The 23,362-nt window shown below is 39.5% G+C and overlaps 1 long non-coding RNA gene across 4 annotated transcripts in view; it reads left to right on the plus strand.

The window, feature by feature from the left end:
• LOC138173743 (uncharacterized) overlaps window positions 1–21,994 on the plus strand; it is a 42,820-nt gene extending 20,826 nt beyond the window's left edge. Inside the window, exons 3-4 of one of the 4 annotated variants that reach the window (XR_011171505.1) lie at window positions 9,334–9,375; window positions 16,639–21,994. This is a non-coding gene — a long non-coding RNA (uncharacterized lncRNA). The remainder of the gene's footprint in view (window positions 1–9,333; window positions 9,376–16,638) is intronic. The other 3 variants (XR_011171507.1, XR_011171506.1, XR_011171504.1) reach the window with 3 other exon arrangements.
• Window positions 21,995–23,362: the final 1,368 nt, after the last annotated feature.

Consider the following 23,362-nt stretch of genomic DNA (forward strand, 5'->3'; position numbering starts at 1 on the left):
ACAGAATGTAATGACCCACTGGGGGAGTGGGGGAACCAGTTGCAAAGGAAGTGGGCAGGGATGAGGTCAAATTTTCTAATGAGAATGGGTCATGCCAGAAATATCCACATAGAAGAAAACAAGAGAGGTCATTCTGTTGCTTTAGATCTATTCCAGTAATTTTGAAAATGATAAGCTAGCAAAATGTTTGACAAAACTTTTGGACATTTATTTTTCTACTCTCTGAAAATTTTAGTTCAGTTTAGGTGGTGCCCTTTTATTTCCTGTTGTTCTAGTTGGGCTATATTTTAAGTAGTTTGTATATTAATGGATCAGCCAAGCACTCTGCACATGCGTATAAGGACTGAATTTATTTCCCAGGGCCCTGTTACAAATGCATTGGATTGTTACTGAACCAAAATAGAACAATGAAGAACTTAGAGAAGCATGGAGAGGCCTGTATGAACTTATACAAAGTAAAACAAGCAGAACCAGGAAAACTATACACAGTAGGCACATCAAAGTAAATGGACAGAACAACAAAACAAAAAAGAATAAAACTGAAAACAGTATAATTATAACGGTCAAGCTTAGCCTGAAGAAGAAAATGATAAAATGTAGCCCACCCTCCCTACCTTAGTGCCAAGTTATAGTTAGAGAACTTTTAGAGGACCCAAAATGGATCATGGCTTGTACCTATCTGTTCTACCACAACCCCTAACTGCCTCACCAAAAAACAAACAAAAAACCTCAAACATTCTTTTCAGTGTAATCAGAAGAAAAACGTTCTCCATATCCCCCAGAACTTCTGTCCTTGTCTTTTTCAGATCTACAAGGCGATTTGCTGATTATACTACAGGAATCCTATAGTTTATGAAGACTTAGATTAATTAACCCAGCATCAAGGTTCTGGATTAGCAGGGACCCATGTTCTCTCATTCTCTTTGGGTCATGTTCCCACTAGAATCTCTTTGAGAACATGGAATTTGGTTCATTTCTTCTTTTCCCCTGGGGTAAATTCAACTTCCTTCTTATAAGAAAAATACATCTTATAATCAGTATTAAAATATTTCCTGTATCCCTAATTTCCCTAGGCCTGTTAGCAAAAAAAAAAAAAAAAAAGCTAACACAACTCACTTCTGGATGAATACAATATCTTATTCCCCTTTCTCCAGAATCATCTTAGGCCCTACAAACTCATAACACCCATTGGGAAAGTCTTAGTAAAATTCTACTATTCTAAGTATCTTGCAATCTCTAGTTCCATGGCAAACAGATTCTGCCTCTCTATCATCCCTGCCCCTACTCTATGGTTGCTGTCCTCTCTACTCTTACCTTGCTTCCACTGACATGACAAACATGCTTCTGACTCCAACACATTCAGCAACTTTCCCAAAGCTGAACATGGTGTTTTACATTTATATAAACTTTTGCCTCTCCTCTGGCTCTCCTCAGCTAGCCAGGCAGCAGCCTGGAACTTCTGGAAGGCACCTTGACTCCAGACCTCTCTAATCTTCACATGCATCACTTTTCTGCCTTTCTGCCTCCTTCTTTCTAACATCTCTGTCCCACACCTTTCTACATCGTTTGGATTTGTTTTTTTCTACCCATGACATTCTAAGAAATGCCCTTAGCACAGTACTTGGCACACAGTAGGTACTTAATAAATCTTTATTGATTGATTAATTAATAAGAAATTAGGTCTTTTCCTAGAAATGAAGCTATTCTCCAATCACTGGAGATAAAGGATGTTTCTAGTCTTTTGCTACTGCAAATAAAACAACTTAAATATTTTGTAATGATAGTTCATCCCCCACCCTCTTCATGATATTTTTAGAACAAAGTCCTAATAATAGAATCACTGGGTTAAAATATAAGATTGGTCTTTAGGGTCTTAGTAGACATTGCCATATTCTCCAAAGCTTAGGACACTGCCTGGAACAAAATAGATACTTGGTATCCTCTCAAATTTTTTTTTTCTAAACTTGACAAACATTCTCCAAAAACAAGCATTCCCATATCCATTGTGGAACATAAAAATGGATTTATCCAGAGTGCTCTCAAAATTTTAGTGCTTTTTAAGTATTAATAGTTATCAATACTATTAAGCATATTTTGAAGTATTAATAAATATTAATGTTTTTAAATGAAGAAAGATTTTTGGTGCACTCTCTACATGAAACTGTGAATCTATTATTTAAAAGTTGTATTCCTTTAGAAATATATAATAAATTCAAAAGGTGACTTTCAAACCGGTCCTGTGTACTGCAATTCTTTTTGACCTTTTGTTCTCTTCTCATTTTTTTTGAATCCTAACCCTAGATCCCCTCTGCCTGCCACCTTCCCCTCCCCCACTGAAAAGAAAACACTTGTAACAAACATACATAGTTAAGCAAAACCAATGTCCATATTAGCCAACTCCCAAAATGTATGTCTTATTCTGCATCTTAAGTCTGTCACCCACAGTACCATTGGTATTTTGGAATTGTGGTCGGTCATTTAATTCATTCTTAAGTCTTTCAAAGTTGTTTTTCTTTATTGTTTTTTATTATTATTGTATAAATTATTTTCCTGGTTCTCACTTCCTTTGTATCTGTTTATGTCTTCCCCAGTTCTCTGAAACTGTCTCTTTTGTCTTTTCTTACAGCGCAATAATATTTGATTACATTCATAAATCATACTTTATTCAGTGATTCCCTAGTTGATTGGTGCCCCCTTAGTTTCTAGTTCTTTGCTATAATAAAAAGAACTGCTACAAATATTTTTGTACACAGGGATCCTTTTCTCTCTCTCTCTCTCTCTTTTTTTTTTTTGCTTTTTGGAGGGATAAGACAGGGCAATTGGGGTTAAGTGACTTGCCCAAGGTCACTCAGCCTTTTCTCTTTTTTTGATCTCTTTGTGGCATAGGCCTTGCATAGGCCCAGTAGAGGTATTGCCCAGTCAAAGTTTAGTGACTTTTGGGATTTAATTGCAGATTGCTTTCCAGAATTACTTGACCACTTCACAGATCCACCAACAGTGCGTCATCGTGCTGTGTTTCCTGCAACCTCTCTAACATAGGTCATTTTCTATTTTTGTCTTTGACAGTCTGATGGGTATGAAGTAGAGTGTCAGAGTTGTTTTAATTTTCATTTCTCTAATTATTGATAATATGAAACATTTTTTTAAAAATATAGCCATTCATAGCTTGTATTTCTTCTTTAGAAAACTGCCTGTTCATATCCTCTGACCGTTAGTCTATTGAGGAAATGGCTCTGACTCCTAGGTTTTAATCAGTCCCTTATATATCTTGAATATGAACTTTTATCAGAGAAACTTGCTGCAAAGAATTTTTTTTCCCCAGCTAATTCTTTCCCTTCTGATTTTAGCTTGTTTTGCTTGTGTAAAAACTTTTAAATTATATATAATCAAAATTATCTGTTTTATTTTCTGTAATCCTTTCTATTCTTTGTTTGGTCACAGATTCTTCTCCTACTCATAAAAGAAAAAGTTGAATTTCTTTTTTGCTCTTCTAATTTCATTGTGGTGTTCTTAGCTCATCTTAGTATATAGTGTACATAATATTGATCTATATTCCTAATATACCATGCTGTTGTGTACATTTGCTTTTGAACACCGTGTACCTAAACTGTTCCGTTGATTGATCTATTTTTTAACTACTACCAGTTTTAATGATTACTGCATTGTAGCAAAGTTTGAGATCTGGTACAACTCAGGCCTTTCCCCCCTTTTTCATTATTTCCCTTGAATTCTTGACTCCTCAAGATGAATTTCATCATTATTTTTTGTAGCTCTATAAATCTTTGGTGGTTCAATGCACGTGGCATTGAATAAATAAATAAATTTAGATAATATTGTCATTTTATTATGTTGGCAGCTAATGTCTGTAATTATTTAAGTCTGTCTTTATATCTATAAAGAACAGTTTGTAGTTGTCTCTGAATATTCCTGTGTATCTTGGAAAATAAGCTCCCAAACATTTCACACATTCTGTAGCTGTTTTGAATGGGACTTCTTTGTCTCTTCCTGCTGGGTATTATTGGCAATGTACAGAAAGAAATGTGTTCAATACTAAACAGTCTTCATGGAGTACATCCTACCTCCCTAGACTGAAGTTCACAGGTGCTAGAAATCTAAGGTAGAATTGCTGGCCAGTTGAGGGTGTCCCCATTGCAAGCAGGGTGCAGCTATTGATATGCTTGGAATTCAGCAGGGAGAATGTTCTTTGATAACTTGCTTAAATGAATTCCGCTAACTGAGCTATCTTGGCCTGGGAGAACACAGTGCTGATAAAAGTATTTCAGAAGGCCCTGAATAAGGACTGAACTGATTAGCTCGAAACTGTGCCTGGGAATCTGGCAGCCTTCATGGAGGTCATAATTCAAATGAGTGACCACATGGAAAGTAAAAACAGGAGGTACAGTGAATAAAGCACCTGCCCTGGAGTCAGGAGGACCTGAGTTGAAATCTGACCTCAGACACTTGATACTTACGGGCTGTGTGACCTTGGGCAAGTCACTTGACCCCAATTTTCTTGATTTCCCCCCTCCAAAATGACTAAAAAAAGAAACAAAGAAAACAGAAAACAAAAACAGAATGGAGAAGACTTTCCAATACCAGTGGGATGGTAGGAAAGTCTGTAATCTATGCAGCTCAGGGTCAACTAGAGACTGAAATCCCATAAGAGGTGACAAAATGTAGTTCCTCTCATGACCTATTACCAAAATGCTAATAAATCCTGAATGGGGAGGAAAGCCCTGAACCTGAGTAAGGAGAAGCTAGATAGAAACCCAAAGACAGTTTGCATGCATAAAGGGGTCTTAGGAATCTAAATGCAACAGTTGGTAGACCTGGTAGCCTTGACTGTTCTTGACCCCTTTCTCTGCTGTATCTCTTTTTGGTGGTTAGGGAGAGCAGAGGACAGAATCAAAATATGTAGCAGGATATGGCAATATTATGTTCTATTAATGTATGGATATTTTGATGCTATAAAAAACAATAAACATGAAACACGATGATTTAATATGTACAAAGGGTGTTTTTTCCCCTTCTCAGTATGAAGGGAAAGCAGAAGAAGGGAGAGAATTTGGAACCAAAAATGAAATTGTAAAAAAAAATTTTAAAGAAAAAAATTTTTTTTGAGGGGGAATGCAGGGCAATTGGGGTTAAGTGATTTGCCCAAGGTCACATGGCTAGTAAGTGTTAAGTGTCTGAGGCCGTATTTGAACTCAGGTCCTCCTGACTCCAGTGCTGGTGCTCTATTCACTGCGCCACCTAGCCACCCCAGAAAATTTTTAAAAAATTAAAAAATAATTTTTTTTAAGCCAAACCCAAATATCAGCCCTGGAGTCAGGAGTTCAAAACTGGCCTCAGACACTTATTAGCTGTGTGACCCTGGGCAAATCACTTAACCCCAATTGCCTTGCCTTCCCCCCTTAAAAAAAAAAAAAGCTAAACTAAATATGAAACACAAATAGAAATATGGTAAGCTAATAAAAAGTAACAAAAAATTCTATATATACTGACTATAATTATATATCTAAAAAAGCAAGTGAACTTGGAAAGGGACAATAGAATTCATTTTTTTGCTTGTTGTCCACTAATTTGTTTGGCTCTATTTTGTTAATTGCTAAGAGTTTTATATAGGATAATTCTTCATTCTTGGGTTTATATGGCTGTTGGTGGTTATTAAGTTTATAATAAAAAAGTTTTTTTTAGTGAGTTGTCACTAATATTATGACTCATGCCAAAACTATAAAAAGTTTTATCATAGACCACTTGATGTCATTGCTTCTTGGTATCTTGATTAACAGGAAAGGTGACTGAGTTGTGGTGAGAGGTCCTTATGCAGTATGAGCAGTGGTCTAAAGTAGACTTTCTAGGTTCCATCCCCATGAATTTTATTTCTACCTCTTTGTGGGCCTTCCTGTGACCCAACTGGTGAAACAGGATGATCAGGTCACCCGAGCCACACCTGCCTGAGCCTTTTTGGGTGCCCAGTCTTTGGAACTTAGGGTAATGGAGATTTTAATATTAGCCTAGTGGGCCTGGATAGAGGGTGTGTCCAGGTGGGAAGCACTTCCCCATAATAAGTTCAGTTTACCAAATTACTAATTAGGGTGGGGAGAAGGAAGAAAATAGTCTTCTACCCTACACTAATCATCTGTTCCTCACTACTCACCAGCAGACTATGGGACCTAACACAGACTATATATATAGCCTCAGAATTGTTGGGTAGTGGTGGGAATGAATGCCTCTCTTCTTATTTATTACCATTGCTCACTCTGTGTGACCCCTCCTAATCCGACCCACTCCCAGAACCATAGGATCTTAGAGCTAGAATCATCCTTGGAGGTCATCATTTCTACCTCTGAGGGATAGTGGGGCAACCCTGGCTACTTCTTGCTCAGTGATCCATAAGGGGGAGGGTAATGGTATTGTTAGTACACGTGGTCAGCTGGCATCATAGTCAGTTTTGCACAAGTTTTGCCCTTTTCACCTCCTTCCCCTCCTTTAATTCTCATTACACTCCTCTGTGCACGGCTGCATGATAGATACTGTTGGGGAGATATATATATTAAAAAAAAAAACACAAAAAAACCTAGGTACAAATCCTGCTCCAGAATTAATAGCTGTGTCTCTTGACAAATCACTTAACCTTTCTGGGCTTTGGGTTCTTCAGCTGTAAAATAAAATGGTAATAATAACAACAGTACCTATCTCACAGTTAAAGGCTCCCTTAAGACAATACTGTAAACCTTGAAACACTATAAATGCTGAAAGCTTTTGCTACTCTAGTAACCTGTGATTCAAGGGAGGAATTGCCTCTCCAGAGTTCCACTGGGGCATCCAGTTTTTGTTTGAACATTAGTGGTGGCACTCAACTTCCTTGGGGCAGCAAGTTTCATTGTTGGACAGCTCTGGATATTTAAAAAATTAGTTCTTTTTTACAGTTTATTGAGATCAGTCTCCCCAAAGTAGCTTCCTCCCATTGTTTTTTCTTCTGGGGCTCTGGAGAAAAAATGTGTAATCCATCTTTCCCACGATAGTTCTTCGAAGCCCTGAAGATAACTATCATGCCCCACCCTAAACCTCTTCTCCAGACTAAACACAGCCAGGTGGAACTGGGATGAATTCCAGTCCTCTCACATTCCCGAGCCTTCTTCTCTAGATATTCCAGCTGGTCAGTGTTGAGAGTTTTTTGCGACCAAATGAACAGAAGTCAAACTCCTTTCCAATTAACCTTCATGACTTGAGACATTAAGAAAAGAGAGGACCCTCCAGAGTGCACACTGAGTGCCAGAGACAGGGCAATGGACAGGGACCTAATGAAAAACTTTGCTTTGATAACAATATTAAAATGTATGTTGATTGTCTGAAACTGCCACTTTCTTGGTCTCTTTTCACTCTTTTTTTGTTTTTTTTTTTGGCTTTTTGGAGGGGGGAAGGCAGGGCAATTGGGGTTAAGTGACTTAACCAAGGTCACACGGTTAGTAAGTGTGAACTCAGGTCCTCCTGACTCCAGGGCCAGTGCTCTATTCACTTTACTACCTAGCTGCCCTTTCTTTCACTCTTTCAATCAACCTAGTAAATACCTACTGTAATCCAGTGCTGAGCACAATACTACCACCAACCTCACTGACCCTTTGTCCTATAGGACAGTCCTTTGGCTCTTTGGAGATGACAAACTCCCTGGCTACTTCCTGCTCAGTGATCAATGTCAAATATCAACTCAAACACATCAATCATGTGCCATCCACACATGATCCACACATGATCAACTGGATTTATGGTTAGTTTTGCATATGTTTTATTTCCATCCTCTACCTCACCCCCCACCTCACATTATATTCCTCTGTGCAAGGTCTTATGATAGGCACTATTGGGGAGACAGATGTGAAAAGGAGAACCTAGTCCTATCTTCATGGAACTTATGGTTAAGTAGTGGAAAGAATACTGTACACCAGTAGAATACAAGGCAGAATGTAATAAGTATATTAACTCTGGTGCAACCTCAGTGGTATTTTCTTTTTTTATTATTATTTTTTAATATTATTATTATTAAACACAGGGTCTTTGTCCTGTGTCTGACAGGTTGATTTCTACCATCTCTGAGTACTTAATCCCTTTTAGGGACCCCCACAAGCATTCAAGGCTCACCTTTGAGGGGGGTTCTTTTCTTAAATCAAGCCTACTTATCAGATTATCAAGTGAGTTTGGCACTCCATTGGATTGCCCTCTATCATGATAAGGATCTACTGGGGATAAGTAGGGTAGCTTGTGTGTTGCTGGGACCCCTGGATAGATTTTGCCTGAACTCTCATTTAGATGGCCCTTTGTATTGGCAGGAGAACTGTTGAGGAAATGTGTAGGTAGGCAAGTGTTCTGTATGCTGTAGGGAAGAATTTTTACCCAGATCAATTTAAAGTAACCAAATGAGGGCAAAGTGGTTATTTTTCCTCAGCCTCAAGTCCCTAAACCCTATAGGGGGAGCCCCACATGTTGCAGGCGATGACTTCTCTGAGAAGGGAAACTCAATTTTTTCCTTTTTCGTCTCTCTAATTTTCATTTTTGTTAGTTATTTGGGCTTTTTCCCTTTTTTTCCCCTCTATTTGCTTGGGTTGGCACAGGTTTTATGTAGTAAGTAGGTAGTAACCTATGAGAGTTTTATAAACCATCCTCTTGTTGGTTGAACCTGTAGAACTTTGCATGGGAGTGGGACGGAGTGGGGCTTGTGATCTCCAGGTCTACTGGTTGTAGTAGGCTAGGGCCCTCCCTAAAAACTATCAAGTTTGGGATGACATAAAGGATTATGCTGAATGGACTGTTGGGAATCTTTACCTGGCATTTAGGAGACCACTTAGAACTGCACTGCTCAGACCATTTGAGTCTCTTTAGGGCAAATTTTAGGGCAAAATTGTCCTTGAAAGGACGATAGTCAGTCAATAAATCAATAAACATTTATTAAGCACCACTATCTGCCAGGCAATATGCTAAGCACTGGGGATATATACATGAAAAAGAAAGATAGTACAAGGCCTCAAGGAGCCTACACTCCAGTGGGGGGGAGGGGGAGACAATATACAAAAGAAATGGTTGAAACCCCTCCATGACCCCAGAGAACTTTCCAGTATTGGGGAGAGGGACAAATGTGCCAAGTATACCCCAACTGATTTGACAAGGACAGCAAATATTTAACTAGAGGGTAAGAAAGGCGATGGAGCATTGCCACAGAGCTGCTCTCAGGACTCTCACACTTTAGGAATGATGAAACAATCCCCTTAATGGCCATTGAATTGACTGGATCTTTAAAAGGGAGTGACCACCTTCTTGTTCTTCTCTCCCCATCCCCAGCTGCAGGTAATGTCAAGACCATTTGAGCTGCGTCTATGAGAGGTAAGAGGAAATCCTCCCTTCTCCCCCATCTCAGCCTCACTGCAACTGCTCCCATGTAGCAAAGAGAGTAAACACTCTACTAGGGGAACTGAGTCTGGGCTTTAGGGCTCCTCGCTGCCTTTTCCACTTTGTGTTCATTTTCCTGAGTATATACGGTAGGTGAATGAACAGCAATCCCCAGGATGCAGGCATTTAGCCAGTCTCAGAGACAACATTTCAAATTCAAGAGGCCCAGACATCCAGGTTCTCTTGGTTGGAGCAGGCTGAAGACATGGGGAGTTTCTGAATCAGAGATGATATCATTTGCCAGAACACACGACCTAGATGGAATAGTGTTGAATGGTACAGAGCTGAGGTAAAATGTAAAATGCCTTTTCAGCAGTCCCACAAAATGCTTCATGTTCCAATGTTTAAGTGTTGACTCCACTACAGGAGAGTATAAACAGAGGTTATTACAGCTGCTTGTTTTAAGTCTGTTAACATACCCTCGTAAGAACCTTTTGTTGTAAATATCTATTTTGTGAGTAGGAAATAAGTAGCTGTCCCATACCTGATTTGTATGGTACAATAAGTATCTTTTTATTCCCCCTTTGGAGAGACCCTAGACATAAATGAAACCTAAGCTATAGATAAATCTTCCCCAGTCCACTGGTGTGGGAGTAAAACAAACCAAAATATGAGATAAAAAGAATTTGATCCTTCTTTTTAGGTGATTAGGCTCCCCTAGGAATGAACCTGGACCTACCAGGTGGGCATGTTCAAAGCATGTATATGTATACTGGCACTTAATGAAGAAGGAGCAGTTATATAACCCCAGCCCCTTGAGCGCAGGAATGGTAGATTTGTTAGAATCCTATGAACTTCACTCCAGCAGAGGGATTGTGAGGAAGTATAATGCCACCATTAATCCTCCTTCCTGATTCCTTGCCAAATGAGCTGTCCTTGGGGTGAGTCCCAGGTCACACTGGTCCTAGGGGGTGGTGACTAATAACAATAATCCCTCACATCTGCAGGTTTTTACAAGTTGTGAACCTTGTTTATATGTTATTTCTATTTATATGTTATATTCAGCTTTGGGAGGGAGGAAAAGTATTATTATCTGCCTTTTGCAAAAGGGGAAACTAAGGCCCAGAGAGGATTTGAGAAAAGAAGAGGCTTACCCATTAGGCAGTGAGAGAACTAGGAGAAGACCCCAATTCTCCAGACTCTCAGGCCAAGGCTTGTTCCAAAACAATGCACAACCCCAGAGATTCTCTGGTACTAGGAAGAAGGCCGTGTAGAGGAGGCCAGGCCCTGGAACACATGATCGAGAGGGTCCAGTTCATTTTATGGTCATCTCTGATTATGAATTTTGGTGATTAAAAAAAAATCAGACCTAGAAGAGCCCTTATACAACCTCTAGTTCAACCTCCCCATTTAACAGTAGAGAAAAAAAAACCCAAGCCCCACTGGGGTATCTATACAATTATCTAGTGGACAATGTCAAGCTTCAAAACTTTCCCAGGTTCAATGGCCTGTTCATGTTTGCTAAATTGAGTCATCCTTTTACAGATGACATCATTAGGAACATAATTTCTCCAGAAAGAAAAAGAGATTTACCCAAGACCACCCAAAAACAACTGGCTTTTATTTTTCCCAGACAGCAAGGACCCTCCACAACTAGGCCACAGCCAATTCCCCAATGACCCATCTTTGCATCCCATTCTCTCTTGGCTGCTCACTTCACTGGAACCAGTCAGCCAATTCATTACTGCTGTATTCACAAGCTAATGGATGCTGACGCTTATTTGTGTTATCTGTTAAGTAATAGATACTTTCACAGGAGACTCCTAGAGCTTTTGCCTCCATCCAACGCAGCACCTTTATACTCACGAGTACATGTTGGTGTAAAGGAAAAAGCCCCAGGCTGGGAAATGAGGGTTTTGAACAGGGAAGTGACTTAATAGAAAAGTAGCCAAGGATGTAGGTGTGAAGGATAGATTGCCCCATACTTAGTATTTCTCTCTCTCCCCCTGAAAGGAGAAGGGTCTTGACTCCAGAGGCTTATCTGCCTCCCCTGCTTGGGAGGATCCCTTGGCCTGTCCTCTTAATCTTTGCATTCTAGCTAAAATCACCTGTTACACTGATGGTTCTTAGAAAAAGCCCTGGCCTGGGAGTCAGAATGCTTGGGATACAGTCTGTTCTATTCCATGGACTCAGTGCATGGCCTTTCCCTCTTGGGGTCTCAGTTTCCTCATCTGTAAAATTATGGGTTAGGATAAGATGGTCTCTAAAGTCTCTTCCAGTTTTGACAATTTATAATTTATTCTTCTATGGCCCCCCAGTCAACATTCTTTGCTTCCTAGGTCCTTTTGGGTGAGTGCCTCACAGTCTAACCTATTGAGGTTATGTGGGTGGCCCCTCAAATCAAGTAAATTATCTTTGACCTAGGCCATGTCCTCCCATCACCCTTCACAGACCTCTGGTGCCCCCTTCAGGAAGATCCTAGGCACAGCAAAGTGAACTCAATAGGCAAGTGTCGGCTTTCAACTAAGAAGGGATTTAAATTAAAAACCGTCTTATCCATCATTTTCATTTTACAGATTAGATCGTCGGGACATTAAAAACAGAAAGGGGAAATAACTTACCCAAGGGCACTTGCAGAGCTGGGATTTAAACCCAGGTCCTCTAATTCCCAGTCCAATATTCTCTCCACTACACCATGTGCCTGCCAGAGTCTATATTTGTGGCTTTGTCTGTATCAAAGGAAGACCAGGTCCAAAATGGAGCCATTTGGATGTTTAAGGATGAACTGAAAAACCTACCCTAACTTTGACAGAAAACTCTGGGCTAGGGATCAAGATCATAGAGTTAGACCAGAAAGATACCTTAGAGGTCATTCTAATCCAATCATTCATTTTATAGATGAGGAAACTAGAGCCCAGAGAAATGACTTATTTGTAATCACACAGATGATAAGTGGCTGAGACAGAATTCGATCCCTAGACTTCTAACTCCAAATCAAAAGCTTTTTCTATCCCGCAAACCTGAGGAATGAAAGTGCAGTGAAGGGTGCACAAGGATTATTGACTACTCTATCTAGGATCAATTAATCAACAAATATATGTTCAGCACCTATTATGTTCCAGATACAATTTAGGATCAGATGAGATAATCATTGTAAAGCACTCAGTATAGTGTTTGGTACATATTAAGCACTATATAAATGTTAGCTGTTATTACTCAGTTCCTGGAATATAAAGACAATGAATGAATGAATGAAAAGCATTTATTAAGTGCTTACTATGTACAGTTAGATGGTTCAGTGCAAAGAGTGCTGGGCCTGGAGTAAGTAAGATTCATCTTCCTGAGTTCAAATCAGGCTTCAGACACTTACTAACTGTGACCCTGGACAAGTCATTTAACCCTATTTGCCTCAGTTTCTTCATTTATAAAATGAGCCAGAGAAGGAAATGGCAAACCACTCTAGTATCTTTGCCAAGAAAACCCCAAATGGGTCACAAAGAATCAGACATAACAGAAAAACAACTCAACAACAACAAAAATGTGCCACTCATTGGACTAAACAATGGGGAAACAAATACAAAAGGGATTCAGGCCCTGCCCTCAAGAAGCTTATATTCTAATGAGGAAAACAACATATATTAGAGAGTTATGGTCTAGGAAGTCATAAAGATGATGAGTAGAGAAAAGCAGCCCATTAACAGACCTTTTCCAGAAGCAAATCATAATGGTAATTCATCTACAATTCTCAGAGAAAGAAATGGAAAGGGTGGGAAATGACCAGAATAAAGATGAGCTTACATAGTTGAGCAAAGGAAGGTCTGGGCCAGCTAATTCCTGGAGTTTAGTGGCTAGCCACATCTGGCCTGCCCTTTCCCAGAGAGGGGAATCCACCCAGGCCAAAACAAGATGGTCCCTACATTCAGGGAACCTATTATAGTCTAGTGGAGGAGATGTGTATACATACAAACTACATACAAAGCAGATTCACAGTATTTTTGGAGGCAAAGGCACTAATTGCTGGGAGACCAGAGAAAGGCTTCTGGCAGTATTGAGTTTTGTCTTGAAAGAAAGTAGGAATTCCAAGAGATAAAGGTGAGGAGGGAGAGCATGTTAAGCATGAGGGACAAACCAGTGTCAAGGTGCGTTCTGTGATAGTCACGAAGAACAGCAAGTCTACTAATGTGAGTAGACTAGAGGGGAGCAATGTGTAAGAAGACCGGAAAGGTAGAAATTTTAAGTGAAGTAGAGACAAAGTGATAGCTTGAGTGGAAGGCAAGCTCTCAAGATTGGTTGCTTTTTCTTTTGTTTTGAAAGGTACCCTTTCTCTTTTCCATTCTTTGTACTTATATCCTTATTGATTTATCTGAATTCCATATATTTCACCCCATCAATTATTCCCTCTTCACACACATCTCATCTTCAGTCTCTCCCTATCTGTTGACTCCTACTGCTGTCTACAAACACACTCATCTCTTACTTGCCCTTAAAAAACCTTTACTGACCCTGCCAGGGATCCCCATTTCTCCTGGCTCCAAAAAAATAGGAAACTTCTTTGCTTGGCAAATAAAGGTCTTCACAAACTTTTTTTTTGGTCTTTTTGGAGGGGGGAAGGCAAGGCAATTGGGGTTAAGTGACTTGCCCAAGGTCACACAGCTGGTAAGTGTTAAGTGTCTGAGATCAGATTTGAACTCAGGTCCTCCTGACTCTAGGGCCAGTGCTCTATTCACTGCGCCTCCTTGCTGCCCCAAATATTTTTTTTTTTTTTGAAACATACAAAGAACAGGAAAACTGAAGGAATCACAGACAAGTAACAAGTTGAATTATATATATGTGTGTATATATATTACATACATGTGTGTCTAATAATAAAGGGTTATCCATACTCAGATACCCATGCTACCCATCCTGAAATGTAAGCTTAACTCTTTGCTGAGCAGTATCTAACCACATGATTCCATTTAATTCAACAACTATTTGTTAACCATCTATACTGTGCAAGACAGTGTACTGAAATGAGATCACCAAAAAACAAAACAAAACAGTTTTTGTTCTCAAGGAGCTTGCATTCTACTGGGGATATATCACATATCAGTATAAGTAAATATGGCATAAATTTAAGGAAAAAGAGAATACTAACAACTAAGGACATGAGGAAAGGCTTCATAGAGAAGTTGGCATTTGAACTAAACCTTGAAGGAGTAGAGGAAGAGGAGAAGGAGGTGAGGAACTCAGGTATAACATAAAGCCCACAACTATAAAAGTAGAGTTTAATTCCCAAGTTGGTAGAATGTAGTTAACTGGTAAACTTCAAAGCTGAAAACTACTTGGAAAGAACCAGCAGAGTTTTTTCCCCAAGGACTCAGTTCCCAGGCCCACAGTTGGGACTGAACAAAAGCAGTTTTGTTCCCCCATGAAAAAAGAAACATTTCTTCACAGGACTCCAGCATAACTTGGGGTGTGAGTTATTGTTTAATTTGATTTGATCAAGGGCACAAAGCTCTCCTGAGCCAATTTCCTGGGGCAGGGTTGGGGGGAGGAACATTAGAGCAGGAAGTTTCTTCTACTCCCCCTTGTTTAAGTGTTTATCAATCAATCACCCTTCTGGTGTTGTAAGGAAAGAGGATGGACTTATCACCAGTATTACAGGAGGGGGACTTAGAACCTTGTTTAGTTTAATCTGATCCCTGGTCTAAGAGCCTCCTCCTAGTTCCTGAGCCGAACCAGGTCTCCACTGCCCTACATGACTATCCAGGACCCTAATGAAGCCATTTCTGTCTCAGCAGTCACATTGGACTCAATATTCTAATACTCATAGGATCTGAAGCTAGTAGCATTTAAAATAGCATTAAGAGCTAGAAGGGACTTTGGAAATCCTAGGATCCTAGATCTGGAGCTGGCAGAAACCTCAGAGATGACCTCAGCTAGTCCCTTCATTTTATAAGGCTTCTTGTATAGAATCAGCATGACATTGTAGAAATATTCCTGGTCTTGGAGTTACTGGATCTAATCCCCACTCAGATACTATGTTATCTGTGTGAAGCTGCCTTTCCTCTGTGATTATTTCTAATTTATCCTGTCTGTAACTTGTTTGTACATAGTTATTTTCATGTTGTCTCCTCCCATGGATTATAAACTCCTGAAGGTTAGGGATTGTCTTTTACCTTCCTTTGAATTCTCAGCACTTAGCACAGTGGTTGGCACATAGTAGGTGCTTAATATTTACTTATTTTTGTTTATTGCTTTTTGGAGGGGCAATTGGGATTAAGTGACTTGCCCAAGGTCACATGGCTAGTAAATGTTAAGTATCTGAGGCTGCATTTGAACTCAGGTCCTCCTGACTCCAGGGCCAGTGCTCTATTCACTGTACCACCTAGCCGCCCCCTAATAAATATTTATTAACAGACTGGCCCTGGACAAGTCATGGGATCTCAGAACGCATTTAGTCTAACCCTTACCTGAGTGGGAATCCTCTCTAACCTGACAAGAAGCCAAGTGGTTATTCAGTCTCAACTTGAGGACCCTCAATGATGGGCTACTCACTACCTCCTGGGACTGTTCATTCCACTTTTGAACAGCTTTATTAGGAATATGAACAGAGATCTAGAAAAGAATATTCTGGGAAATACTTCCACTAGCCCCAGAATAGCAGCAGCTGCTTTTGCCCTTTTGGCTCAGAAGTAACCTTTTAACTCCTTACTGTCCCAAGTCCTGATCTAGAGGATGAAATGAAACATTAAATCATGGAATATAATTACATTTTGGTTCTCAACCCTAGTTCTTTGGGGTGACATTTGACTATCTCATGTAATTAGATCCTCAGTATCTGATCACAGCAATTGAAATACCTAAAATGAAATGAAAGTAGGAAAAATTCTGCTTCACCTGAGCAAAGACAGTCAAAGTTAACTATATATTTTTCTTTCATGGTCTTTCTTTTCCCTAGATCTTTTTCTTTAATGTTTTTTGTTTTCCCTAGACCTTCTGTGTGGATAAGGAAATTCCCCACTGAACACGTGCGTGCACACACACACACACACACACACACACACACACACACACTCTCTCTCTCTCTCTCTCTCTCTCTTATGTCTTGTAAAAGAAATTGGAGGAGGGAAACAGCATCCACTTTCCTTCCTCAGGAATAAAAGAATGTGGAGAAATAAAAGACCTTGGTTTGCCAAGGTTGAGAATGGGATTCATTCATAATTTGCGTTTCTTACACTCTGATTTTGGTTCCGCGGTATCTGTTCCTTCTAGCAATCCCTGGTGCTGCTTGCCTCATGACCAGAATGACCAAAGGAGCTCACCAACACAGACAGCGTCCTTATTATCCTGTTGTATTGATCCTGTCTTTGACCATATTGCTGTCAAAGAGGGGGAAATGGAGAACAAGACTGATTCCACGCGTGAACAGAGCTGCATTAGAAAAGTGACCTTGTTAGCAATGTCAGCTACAGAAATTGTTTATGAAGCACAATGTTCCTGAGAACTGCTTCTCCTCTCTGTTCCAGGATAAGCCCAACACAATGTTCCAGGCATTGTAAATATTTTCCTAATTGATGGGATGACAGTCATCCAAGAATCTCCAAAATGGTGTGTATTTACGCTTTGCACAGTTGGAACAGTGACCTTGACTCCCCTCACAACTAAGTAAGATCTTGGTTTTTCATCCATCTCTGCATTTCCACCTGGCTGTACTCCTCTGGACTTCAGCATCAAGACCCTGCACTGGGGACTTTCTCCTCCCCACCCTTTGCCTCCCTTTTGTGTGGTGTCTTCCTCCATCAGAATGTAAGTTCCTTAAGGGCAAGTAACATACACATGTACATATATATGTATATATGTGTGTATACTTGCATTTGCATTCCCCATACAGTGCCTTGGACACTGTATTAATCAATGCTTGCTGACTCTTTGTTGACTGTCTGTTTGGCTTATGTGACGGCATTCAGTCTAGTTCATTGTCAGAGGGATCACTGAGATTCTTGACATTGGGGAGGGAGATCAGAGAGGGGGAAAGTACCCATGGCAGCATCTCAGACCTCATTCTGCTGTTGCTCCTCGGTGAATCACCCTAGCCAGGCCTGTGAGTAAATCACAGAGACTATAGAACAAGCAAAGTCCCACCAGACCAGAAATACTTATACACTCTCCCTCACTGACTATCATAGGAAATAATTTTGTAAACTTTAATGTGCAATAGGAACATGCACTGCTATTTCAGCAAGCAATTGTGTGTTTTCAGTGGTTTGGAATTCCTCCAATTTGCTATCATGTCAGTCACTTTCAGGCAACATTAGTTAATAAGCATGGATGCATTATCTAGGTTATTAGGACAGCTTCTTTTCAGAGACATGACCAATAATGCTTTCACCTGAGGGGAAAAACAGTTTAATAGGAGATGGGGCAACAGGAGGGAGCAGGCTGGCTCTCACCCCAAGAGCATTGAAGATAAGTCAGGCCCCACCCCAGCTTCCTTCCAGCCCCAGCAGGAGAGAATGCCTGACTGCTCCCTTTCCCAGCTGGCCTGCATGGATATGATTTCTGCAGTCTTCTGTCTCTGTCAACACCCTTTGGGAAAGTATTTCTATTGCATAATTCTCTGTTGGTGAAATGTTGCAGCCTACCTATGGCATAAGGTGCTTTAGGAAATCTGAGGAAGGAGAAACACTTTCAGCTAGGAGATCAGAGAAACGGCACAGGTATCACCTGAGTGGAAACTAGAAGGATTCCGACAGGTGAAGATCACTAGGAGTGAGGGAAAAATGCTGGGTGATGGTACAGAAATGGGAGACAGACTGCCAAGTGGGGAGAATGGTGGCTAGAACCTATGTTACATGAAGAGTAATTTGGAAAAATGTCTAGAAAAGTAGATTTTTTTGGAGCCAGACGATAAGAGGGCTTTAAATTCCAGGCTAAACAGTTTGTATTTTATCCTAGAGACAATTTTTAAAAAGCCATAAAAATATTACTTTGGGAGCAGTGTGAAGGCTGGACTGGAGACAGTAAAGAAGAAAGAGAGAGAGGGAGAGAGAAAGAGACAGAGACTCTGTTTCTGATAGGTGGCACAGTGGCTAGAACTCTGGGCTGGGAATCAGGAAGACTTGTGTTCAGTTCTGTTCTTAGATACTTACTAGCTGTGTGACCCTGGGCAAGTCACTTAATTTCTATCTGCCTCAGTTTCTTCACTATAAAATGGGGATAATTATAGCATCTACCTTACAAGATAGGTTGAGGGGGAAAAATGAGATAATATTTGTAAGGCTTTTAAGCATAATGCCTGGCACATTGTAAACATTTAACAAGTGTTTATTTATTCCCTTCCCCCATCAATGAGGCAAGTTTCTGATGGAAACAAGAGGAGAGATCATTTTTGAAGCATTTGGGAAAACAGGAGAAGTGCTACATAATTAGAGATAGGAAAATGTCTTGACTTTGAAAACAGGGAGGAGTATAGGGCCTTTAGTCTATAGATTGATAAACTTGAATTTTAATTCCTGGGAAAATTCTAAACCATATTATTGAAGAGATAGTTCATGAGTATTTAAGATGGAAAATGGTGACCCATAATATCATACAATCAAGAATAGGCCATGGCATACTCACCTCATCTCCATTTTTGACTAGGTTACTAGACTGATCGATTAGGAGAATTATAGAAATAGAATCCTTAGATCACATGTGTTTCACATCTCATATTATTTTTGTGGATAAGATGGAGAGACACAGATGATAGTATTGCAGGTGGATTTAGTGATCAATCAATAAGCATTTATTAAACACCTACTATGTGCTAGCTATTATGTTAAATACTGAGACTGGACCCAGAAAGTTAGAGATCAATAGGTGAGTAGATATCAACATGCAGAAGTCTCTTTTGGAATATCTGAGGGATTGGGATCTGGCCTTGGCTCTGGCCCTGACCTTGGTGCTGCTCAACATTTTTAATAGTAACTTGGATGAAAGAGTAGATGGCGAACTTAGTGGATCTGCAGTAGACACAAAGCTGCAAAGTATTATGAACACGAAGAGAATCTCTTTGCAGCTTTTTGTTAGAGCAAAGAACTGGAAACTAAAGGGGTGCCCATAGATTGGGGAGATGGCTGAGCAAATTATGTATGTAATAGAATGCCATTGTGCCATAAGAAATGACAAAAGTGATGGTTTGAAGCCTTGTATAAACTGATACAGTATGAAGTGAGAACTAGGAGTACAACTAATACAATAATAACAACATAAGGGGACGGCTAGGTGGCGCAGTGAATAGAGCTCCGGCCCTGGAGTCAAAAGGGCCTGAGTTCAAATCCAGCCTCAGACACTTGACACGCTTACATAACTTTGGGCCAGTCACTTAACTCCAATTGCCCTCCAAAAAGCAAAAACAAAAAAAAAAACCATAATTATAAATAAAAACAACTTTTAAAGATTCAAAAACTCTGATCAATGCAACGAATGATCCCAAAGAACCAATGGATGATGAAGCAGGCTACCCATCTCCTGACAGAGAAATAATGGACTTAGGGTGCAGCAAGAGACAAATATTTTGAAAGATGGCCAATGTTGGGATGACTACATTGTTTGTTACAAGACTTTTGCTTTTTTTTTTTCAGCTGGGGAGATATAAGGAGAGCAAGACAAACAGCTTAGTGTAGGATTGTTAAAAAAAAAAAAAAAGAGAGGATCATTGAACCATTTTTTAAAATGCAACAAAGAACAGAAGGAAAGAAAAGACCGAGATAAGTAGAAGAGCTTTGAAAGTGACATGTGGATGATCCAAGATAATTCCAAAAGACTTGTGATAGAATGCTATCCACATCCAGAAAAAGAACTATGGGGTCTAAACACGAAGCTTGTTATTTTCACTTTTTTTTGTTTCTTCTTTCTCATGTTTTTTACCTTTGGTTTTGATTCTTCTTTTACAACATACAACATATATGGAAACATGTTTAACATGATATTGATATATGTATATATATGCAGATGTGTATGTATTTATAACTATATCAGATTGCTTGCTGTCTTGGGGAGGGGGTAGAGAAGGGAGCGAGAGAGAAATTTAGAACTCAAAATCCTACAAAAATGAATGTTGAAAACTATCTTTACATGTAACTGGAGGGAAAAATAAAATACTTATATTAAGAGAAAAAAAAGAAACTGACATGCTGAATTAATTATATACTTAAAAGTAAAATTAAGCCATATGTAATAGAGATCCACAGTTTCATGAACTATTCTCTTTTCCAGTTCTACTTCATATATGAAAATGTTCATCCTAACTAGTATTTGTTAAGTTCAGAATGAAAAAAAAATAAACACAAAAGTTGGGAGGGATATCTGGCAGATTATACAATAGAGTCAAGGACCCAAAAAGAAATTGTACAGTGCTTCAAATAACCCCAAAGTTCTCCCTGAAACAAAGGCTCATTTTTATTACTTCACTAGTCTTCCAGTGATGGTGTAACGCTGTGAAATATTAAATACCACAGTCTCTGAAGCGTTACAGCTACAGGTCAACCCCAGGGCAGTAGAGAGACATGTGGTAGTCATCAGGAAGGGAGGTGAGCTGGTCATGCCCCACAAGTGAGGAGTGACTGGGGAGCAGCTCACATGCTCTTCTGATCTAATTGAAGTTCTCCTACACACTGAGCTTCTTCCCACCTCCCTCACCCTCGAGGAGGATTTTTAGAAAGACACGGACCAGAGTCATGAAGGATGAGAAGGGACGGATGGATTGTGGTCTGTACCACTGGAGGATATGTCTACAGTGGAAAGATCACAGATCCATTGAAGTATCAAAGAAACACTTTAGAATGTTATTTTCCCTGCAATCATCTTAGATCATTAATTTCACTAACTACAAAGAAGAGATTTATTTCCATAAAGATATCCTTTGTCCCTGACTAGACTACCCCAAATTTCTAATTAGTCAAAAATTCAAATTCAGATTAGGAAGCTGAATACAATAATGAGGATCTGTTATACCAGGATAGCTACTCTCTGGGTCACTGGTTTGTGACTTGTTTGAGGCTAGGGGATGAGAACAGAACTAACGAAGGGTGAGTTTCTCTCTCTTTCATAGGTTTAGTGGATAAAACAGAACAGCTTCCTATATGTTAAATGGGAAAAATAATCCCTTGCTCAAGCCACAATAATAGGAAAAGAAATTCGGTGAAACCACTTTGAGAAGCCCAAGACAAATTATGTCTTTAGATATTTTTTAAACTAAATTTACTAAAGCAAATTTCAAAGAGAATAAGGAAAAAACAGAGAAAACGGAATGAAACATATACAGAAAGAAAAAATGGGGGCCTTTAACCCAGAATTATCTGCTAAGCAAAACTCAACATACTTTTAAGAAACTCATCATTTTTACTGATTTCTTTTTTTTCTGTGGGAGGACCCAAGAGATACTTCCCAAAAACAACCCCTTCTACAAAGTATATTCCATGAAGACAATTAAGCAAAACTGCCTAAATGTTGGTTATGTATATTATAGTATGACTTTTATAATGTATTATTTTACACTTCTAAAATGATTGTTGACAAAAAGGAATGATGTATGCTTTATTCAGCAGCTTTCTGGAGATACAATGAAAACTAAAAAAATTTAAAATGTTTGTTGCTACTTATTTTACATTATTCATTTTTTAATACCACCTATCATTTGAACCCTTCTTTACAACAAAGGAAAACAGTTCAGTAAAAGCAACTGATCCGGCAACCATGTCCGACAGTACATGCAACATTCTGTACCTGTATAACCCTCTGTCCTAAGAGGAGAGAATTGTGTTTCTTATAATAAAATTTATTCCATTATTAGGTGGTACAGTGGATAGATTGCTGGATTTGGAGTCAGGAAGACTTGAGTTCAAATCCTGCTGATGGGGTGCTTGGGGTGTCTATGTTTGTAACATAAGTTTGTAAAAACAATTTGTAAAACCAGTTTGTAAAATCACATTCCTCCGACCCTAGCCTCAGAGCATTAACTCTGCCCCTTCCCCCTGCCAGCACTCTGCCTAGCAACAATTCATGACTGTTTATCTCCCTTAGTATAATGGCCAGCTGCACCTATGAATCCTTCAATGCACTAACTGTAAGTTAACTCCTCAGCCAATTATACATATACTGAATCTCCGTTAGCCTTGGTTCCCAACATCTATCTTGTCAAACATGACACCCATGGGTGGCAGACTAGGCACTTCTCAGTCAGCCCTGACCGCTAGCTGACTTAGTGACGTTTCAAGCCTAAAACCACACCTCCATGCAGCCCCCCCTTGGGTCATTTCCCAGTGAATTATGGGCAATACGCCTGTACAGTAGATAATAAAAGTGCATGTTCCTTTAAGCACTGACCACTCCTTAACTCCTCCCTAATCCCACCCTTACTCACCTAGTTAGCATAATTGGCATCTGATTTACTATTGTAACTCTTTATAAACTATATACATGACTTCAAGTTTGCAGGTTCCCTAAGACCTCCTGCTTGCTGTAAAGCATAACAATAAACTTTTACAATCCTTACTCAAAAGATTGCTTGGGCTTTGTGAATTCCTTCCAGACTGCACAGCAGGGACTCTGGTCATTTATTGGAGCCCCTGTAACACCTATCACCCCCTCCTCACTGCCTCAGATGCTTATCGTCTATGTAACACAGGGCACTTAACCTTTGTCTGCCTCAGTTTCCTTATCTGTAAAATGAGGACAATGATAACACTTAGGTCCTAAGATTGTTGTGGGGATAATATTTTTTGGAGGCAATCAGGGTTAAGTGACTTGCCCAGGGTCACACAGTTAAGTGTCTGAGGATGATCCTCCTGACTTCAGGGCTGGTGATCTATTTACTATACCACCTAGCTGCCCTGCGTTATGAAGATAAATTGACATTTTGAAAACTTTAAAATCCAAATAAATGCTATTATTATTATTTTAAAATTCTACAGTTTAGCCATTTGCTGATTTTTTCTAAGGTTTTTTTGCCTTT

Source organism: Petaurus breviceps, unplaced genomic scaffold (assembly GCF_028583685.1).
Source record: "Petaurus breviceps papuanus isolate PSGF00001 unplaced genomic scaffold, PetGlider_PUasm1.0 64, whole genome shotgun sequence".
Lineage (NCBI taxonomy): Eukaryota > Metazoa > Chordata > Mammalia > Diprotodontia > Petauridae > Petaurus > Petaurus breviceps.